Source organism: Mandrillus leucophaeus, unplaced genomic scaffold (assembly GCF_000951045.1).
Source record: "Mandrillus leucophaeus isolate KB7577 unplaced genomic scaffold, Mleu.le_1.0 Scaffold793, whole genome shotgun sequence".
In the NCBI taxonomy this organism is placed as follows: Eukaryota; Metazoa; Chordata; class Mammalia; order Primates; family Cercopithecidae; genus Mandrillus; species Mandrillus leucophaeus.
In genome coordinates, this window is record NW_012108619.1 from 41,203 (window position 1) to 41,564 (window position 362).

Below are 362 nucleotides of genomic sequence, written 5' to 3' on the forward strand. Positions count from 1 at the left end.
TACAGATGTAACTCTGTGAGATGAATTAACAGAACTCTAAGCAGTTTCTCAGAAAGTTTCTTTCCAGATTGCATCTGAGGATATATTATTTTTCACCATAGCCCTCTATGTGCTTCCAAATATCAGTTTGCCAATTCCCTAGAACTGTCGGAGCGAAAGGCTTCCTGAGGGGAAAGCTGTAACTCTGTGAGATGATTTCACAGAACACAAAGAAGTTTTTCAGAACGGTTCTTTCTCTTTGTTATCTGAGGATATTTCCTTTGGCCCTATAGTCTTCAAAGGAATCCGAAATATCCGTTTTCGGATTCCACAGAAATAAGGCTAGCAAAGATATCCACGAAATACAGCTTTAACTCTGTGAG